The sequence below is a fragment of the Crocodylus porosus genome, unplaced genomic scaffold (assembly GCF_001723895.1).
Source record: "Crocodylus porosus isolate Cpor-Errol unplaced genomic scaffold, CroPor_comp1, whole genome shotgun sequence".
Classification (NCBI taxonomy): Eukaryota; Metazoa; Chordata; order Crocodylia; family Crocodylidae; genus Crocodylus; species Crocodylus porosus.
Genome location: NW_017728922.1, coordinates 709,696 through 716,320, shown reverse-complemented (window position 1 = coordinate 716,320; position 6,625 = coordinate 709,696).

Here is a 6,625-nt window from a genome sequence, read left to right as displayed (position 1 = left end):
CGTTTACTTGGGGCCGGCCCCCCCGCGCGCCGCCCCGCCCCCGAGGAGGGGCTTGGGGGCCTCCCGGCCCGGCCCGGCCCGCCGGACGGGAGAACAGTACGGAGGAGCCCCGAGGGCCCGCCACGGGCGCCCCCCACCCGGCGGGCCGCCGGGGGGCTGCGGGCGCGGAAGAACAGGGCAGGATCGGTGCGGCCTGGTCCCCACAGACAGACGCGCGCACCACCCCCGGGCCGTGGGGTTTAGTCCCTGAGGGACGCTCCCTTGTTCCCTGCTCCACGCTGGCCACACGAGCGAGCCCCCGCGCAGCGCAGGCCCGGGAGGCCGGGGCCGTGAGCCGGGGCCGCGCGCAGCCCCTTCCTCACAGGCCCCGCGGCCATCTTCCCACCTCAGCAAGGCCGGCTGCAAGCCCCGCGCCGCACAATGCAGGCGAGGGGAAGGTGGCCAGGCCGGGGAAGCCTCCCGCAGCAGGGGGGCAGCCGTGGAAACGCACACAAACCAAGCAGCCCCTCCGCAAAACCACGCAAGCGGGGTTCCTTTCTGCTTGGCTTTTTTTCCAGATCCAGGGAAATAAAGTGCTCCACAGGCCCAGCCCTTGAGACATGCTAGGCCGGGACTCGGAGCAGGATCGGTTATGGCCAAGCCGCATTCCTCGGTCACATGGAGCCGCAGATTTCGCTCCTCCTCCCGCATCTCTACCCCTGGGCCCAGCATCCATCTCCCGTCGCCTCCGAAAACACCCCTTTCCCCTGCTGCTCTCAGGTTATTATTTAACTCGGGAGCATTTCTGGAGCGCTCTGTACGAAAGGAAGGGCAGGACACAAAGCTGCATTGACTGGATTGTCATGTTAAGCGCTGATCCCCGTCCCGGTCCCCACCTCCACCCGCAGGGCCCCAGCGGGGAGAGAGGCTGTGGTGCTGTGTACGCGGGTCACGGGGAAAACAGGCACCTTTGGAGCAGGATTTGTACCTGAAGCCTGTTCAGGGCCTTCCCGTCTCCTGGATCCATTCATCTAGTGAGAAACCAGGGCCTGGTCCCACAGATTGTTCCTGGTGGGTGGAGGCCCAGGCTCTGTGTTTTAGTCCTGTCCCCCCCAAATACACCCCCCCCCCGCCTCCACAGGATGCCTGGGGTCTGCTCTACTGGACCAAGTTGCACGATCAGGACCTGGAAGCAGGATCAGGACCCCTCCACGCCCGAGAGAAGCAGAGAAGTCTGCAAAGCAAGAGCATTTCTTGCACAAGGACTGTTCCAGCCCCAGCACCCGCCGGCTCACCCGCTAGCCTTCCTCCACCACCGCTTCATAGACATGAGGACTGGAAGGGACCTCGGGAGATCTTGAGTCCACCCCCCAATCCTCGCTAACCAACCTGCCGAAGGGGGCCCCTCCACCCCGATCTGGACAAGGTTACACCGAAGCGGTGGCATTCAGTCATACCGAAAGCGATGCGTCATGCTCAGCTTTCACCACCGCGGCTTTCCAGTAGTCATCTCAGCCCTGTCCCATGCCTCCCTGACCCCGACTGCTCTTGCGTCTCCCCATCTCCTTACCCACGACATGGCTTGTGTGTCGCTGCGCTCCCACTCGGGCCTTGGCTCACAGCTTTCCTTTGCCACGCCAAGCCTAGCTGGGCACCGAGACCAGGACTGCCCTGTCCTGCCCTGCTCCGTCGCCATCCGCCTGCTGCCTCTCGTTCTGTGCCGGGCCAGGGGCTCTCTGTGCTCTGGGTTTGTAGGTGCTTAGCACCGTGGGGTCCTGGTCCCTGACTGGGACTCCTCAGAAGGGAAAAGAACATGAAGTACTCCCGCTGTCTCCCTCCTTTCACCCTCCCACCCCAGATCTCCAAGATCCAGTGAGGACCTCGTGCTACTTCCGTCTCTGGCCGGGTATGCGGAAGAACTGTCACAGCAGCATCGTGCTCAGAGCAGAGAGCGTTGCTCCATCACTGTAAGCTGGGGCTCTGTCAAATCCAGGCTTTCCTGAAGCTGATGGCAAATGTCCTACTGCTTTTCAGAGAGGCTGGGATTTCCCTCCCCGTCCCCATGCTTGCACACCGTTTGCACCACAGCCCTTGCTCCCAGAAAAGCAGGAACTTTTCCTAGGGAGCAGCAGCAGTGCATGCGACTCACTGCTGGTGAATTTGCCCCCCAGTGTTTAAACAAACCCAGGAGTTTGCTCCGTCCTCCTTTATCAGAGGGTGGACCCTGTCCCCCATCCCTCCTGTTTACCTAGCCCCACCCTTGCTCAGTCTTTAAGCTCAGCTGAGGGATGACACAACTACAACCTCCCAGGGTCAGCGACCATGCTCCCCCTGCAAATCTCTCCCTCTCTCTCCTGCCTGTCCAAACCAAACAGAAACCGAGACAGCCGCCGTGTATTGTGTTGTGTGGGGGAACAGGGCCATCACCGTCCACGCCTGCTTCAATCAAGTCGAGCTGCAGTCAGATAGCGTTAATCCCGCCGTGCACCGCCTGTGAAAACCAGCCACTCGCCTCCACTCGTAAAGGGCTCGGCTCTTCACGTCTGCTGGAAACTTCTGTTCACGAGAGGAAGCCTGGTGCCTCCTACATGAGGCCTGTGGGCTGCGCAGGGCTGCAAGGTCCTTTCAATAAAAAGAGAAGGGGAGGAGGGTAAAAATAAATGACAACCGTGTGACCAAAACTTCCTGAAAGACTGGAGCACCTGAGCAAGGAAAGGGAAATCCTCAGGGCAGCTCTGAGGGACACAGCTATGAAATCGCCTTTTCCTCGAGCAAAGCATTTGCTTTCTGCAGCCGCAGGCCTAATCCAAAGCGACCAGGACTTCCAAATCCACTGTTCGGAGCTCGTAGCCTCTCTCCAACCTCTTTTGCCTGCGGACACCACAGCACCTTACAAACATGAATGAATCCTTGCAACTCCGGGCATCATCCCTGCTGTACGGACGTACAGACTGAAGGGGTTTGCCACAAGTCACAGGGCTGCTCCGGAGCAGAGGTGAGAACAGAGCCCAGCTGCTGCTCTCAACGCTGCCAAAATCATGCACCACTGGGTGCAAAATCCACTGGCACTTGCTCTTGCAACCCCAGTCACTTGCGCGTGGGATGGACATGGTGATGTTACAGGGCAGCAGCATTGGCAGGAGGAGCTGAAATCCTAACAACCTTTCCATACAAACCCGGGGGGAGAACGGTTCAAAAAAAGTTTTGCTGCCAAGTTGTCTCTCAGATATTGCTGGCTCTTTAAAGCCAACTAGCCATCGGGGAAAAAAATAGGAAAGGTCTTGAAAAATCCTCAGTTTAGGGTTACCCTGGTCAGCCCAAAGGCATCCTGAAGCCTCCAGCATACTAAACAAAGACTAGACATCTCAGCCAGTGCTTTTCAACCGGTGGTCCACGGACCCCCAGAGATCCACCAAAGATGTGTTAAATCAATCTAAAGTAGGTGAATGCCCACACTTCCAATTCAACGGGGTCCACACCTCCATTCAAAATGTTTTAGGGGTCCTCAAATGGAAAAGGGTTGAACACTACTGGTCTAAGCCATAGGTCCAGGTGGCAGGAGGGCTAAGTTTTATTCCTTGCTTACGCAAAGACTCTCCGTCTGATTTTGAGCAACAAAAAATCTCTGCGCCTCAGTTTTCTGTCCAGAAAATGGGAATAATAACCTCACTTTGCCTTGCAGGGACTGTAGTGAGGCTTCAATCATCCATAAAGTGCTTTGTGATCCTCCAAGAGAAAATGATATCAAAGTGCACAATGCTGATTTACAGGGCTTGTGTATGAACACAAAGGGAGATGGTATGTTCACAAGGGAATGGCCACCAGCTGTTGAGCAAATGGGGAAATTTAAAGGGGGGAAAAAAGAGGCTGAAGTGAATTTGAGAAATGTATTTCCAGTTCAGCAGAAGCTGACCCGGTAACTCATTTTGGGGCCTGCTCCTTTACGCTTAGTTTCCCTGCTTTCCTGTGCTCCCTACTTTCTTGTTGCTGTTTCCAGTGCAGTACTTGTGGTTGATGTTGCAAGAGGCTTATCTGCAACACAAAAATGCTCCTGCTGTCTACCACCTTGAGGAGTCAATCAGTGACAAATTTAGCATGAGAATGGCACCAGGATTGCCTATGGAGCCTTTCTTTGCATCTGAAACTGCAGATCTCCACTTACCTGCCCAAGTAAAAGGGAGCTTTGGAGATGCAAGAATTGGGTCCCCAACAAGGGGTTTTATATCAATGAGTGCAAGACACTTAAAACAGAATGACTAATGCATACTCCCAGTGCTGCCAGCTTCTCATATGCAAGATGCTCCTGTCTACTTACCAGTCCCACCGGCCTACAGCTCTCTCTCCAGGTCAGCTTTGTCTTCCCCAGTGATCAAAGCCTGACCCAGGTCCCACATAAATCCAAATGGACCGGTGCTGGTCTGAAACGCTGGAGCTGCACCTTAGACATGGGGAATAGCTCCCACTTCAAACATGCCAGCCTCCCATGAGGTGTGCAGGCCGAGTTTCCTGTTGATTGTTCAAACAGGATGTTATGAGCCTTGTACTTTGATTTAACCTCTTCTCCTTGGCTGGATCACTCCCAGCTTCCCAAGGAACCCATCTGCTGCATGAGAAATGACTGAATGATATGGCACAGGCTTCCCATGCCTCTCTCTCCCCATCACACGCACATGCACTCGCTTACAAAGTTCTGCGATTAACTCTCTTGTGAGTAATCCCCATGCTAACTAAGGCCACACCGCTACATTACAATGCTTGCCTTGTAAGCCAAGATCCCCTAGAAAGTTGCCTCTCCCTCACTGTGGTGGAAGTCATCGGGGTCTGGGTGGGGTTGGGAGGCAGCAGTCTGCTGCAAACATTTAACTCAGAGCTGTTAAAATTTAGCACAAGGGAGACACTTTTTTTTTTTAATGGTTTAGTCATATATTCTTTGGCCTGAAAAAACCACTAGTCTGACCTCCCGTGCACCAAAGCCCAGCAGAATGCCCTGAATAAATTCTGGCAAAGTCCTTCAGGCAGATGTGATCTCATTTGACCAACTAAATAGTTGGAAAAAGTTCTTTGCAAGCTTTCACATTTCGTCTTTGTGCACCGAAGCTTGCAAAGTTGGTCTCGGTCTAATAAAAGATATCACACACTACTCAGCTGGTCCAATAAAAGAGATCACATCTACCCACAGAGCCTGGCCTGCCCACGTCCTTAGACCAACAACCAACACCCCTGAATAAATTCTTGTCCGCATCCTACAAGAGCCTCCCCTCTTGATTTTCAAACTGCTGCTATTCAGAAACCACCAGAGCCCTCAGGAAATGGCTCCAATTGTTTAATTACTGACACCCCTAACTGGACCTTTTTCCTCGGTTGTTTTAAGGTGAAGGTGCTTTACATATTTAGGATCCCCATCCTGCAAACATTTCCACTTACTGCTGTTGTCAAATATAAAAATACTAATTTTTTTTTTTGCAATTTCTCAGCTGGTCTAATGGAAGGTATCATCTCTGAACCAAGAGGTCCAGATGTTTGCACTGCTGTTGTCAACACCCCCATGGAGGGGAGATGCAGCCACTCTGAGTTCAAGTTTTATTAAAAAAAAAAAAAAATCGAATCTTGTAATCCTCAGTCAAGGCCTCCTTTAGCTCCTCATTGTTGCTGGTACTTGCCTGATTAATTCACTGCTTTCTCCATCCATTTGGGATATTGTCAGGGTGAAAGGCATGATAAAACTTCCTATGCTCTCCTTTGCAATGGAAAGTGACAGTAATAAAGCAGAAAGCACTGTGAGCTGCAGCAGTTTCACTGCTCACAAAGGGTTTCCAAGCCCTCCACTCAGGCAGCCAATCACAAACATTAAGATCAAATGGATCTGATATGGTGACAGCGAAATCACTTTTGGAAGGCCTATTTTCCTGCTGTTAGAAAGTTGCCAAGTGGCAGCTTAAGGCCCCATTTACGTATTTAAGCAGCCCCATTGTTTGTACCAGAAACGCTACACAGATGTAAAAGTATCACCTCCTCCAGCTGCCCCTGCCCCGCACCACTGCACCCGGAGCTGGGCATGGGCTTCCGAAGGGCCGGGAGTAAAGCGCTGGTGAAATCCTGGGCGAGGGGAAAACCTGCCAGGGCGTACCTGGCCCACGTGAAGGAGCCGGTTGGCAGAAACTACATCACAAGCAGCAGCAAGACAGACCGGGGCGGAGTATCACCTGCAAAGCGTAGTCTCTGCAAGGCAGAAAATAAAAAGTTTGGCTTGTGACACGCTTTTACCGAACTCAAATCCTCTACAAAGCGCACCGGAGGTGGTCCTAGGCCCCACGCCTTCATGCCCTTGCCCCCCGGGCTTCGTCCGCAGGCGTCCCATTAGAGACACCCGGGGACAAGGCCTCAGCGAGGGAAACGCGCCGCCACGCGAAGACAACGTGTTGCTGAAGTCCCGGCTTTGGGGGTTGTTTTTTTTTTTTTTGGGGGGGGGGGTCACGAACCAAGGGTCAAGGGAAAAAAAGCTTCCCCAGCCCGAGCATTGCTACCGAGGGCTCCGCGGCGCTACGGACAGGAGCAGAGCGAGATTTACGTCGCCCCTGGACTCACGAAAACCACTTGAAAGAAACTGAGGCGGGGCAGAAGCCCGCGCCGGCCGCGGGAGCCGAGA